Here is a 257-nt window from a genome sequence, read left to right as displayed (position 1 = left end):
GGGAGGACGGGCCCAGCGGCGGGATCCGGGACCTGCCTCCGCCGCGGACTGGCCTCTGGGCCTCGGAGGGTTCCAGAGGCCCTTCCTTGTTCGACCCTCAGCAAAAACAGCTCGTCTTTGTTTATTTTCACAACTAGTTAACCAGAACCTCAGTCCCCGGGCTGCTACCATCGGTTCTGTGGACGTGCCCCTAACCGTGGGGCGGCTGGATCCCTAGATCCGGGGGCGCGGGCTGCCTGCGCCCGCAGTCCGGCGGC

This window comes from Myotis brandtii, unplaced genomic scaffold (genome assembly GCF_000412655.1).
Source record: "Myotis brandtii unplaced genomic scaffold, ASM41265v1 scaffold862, whole genome shotgun sequence".
In the NCBI taxonomy this organism is placed as follows: Eukaryota; Metazoa; Chordata; class Mammalia; order Chiroptera; family Vespertilionidae; genus Myotis; species Myotis brandtii.
This window is presented reverse-complemented; position numbering follows the sequence as displayed.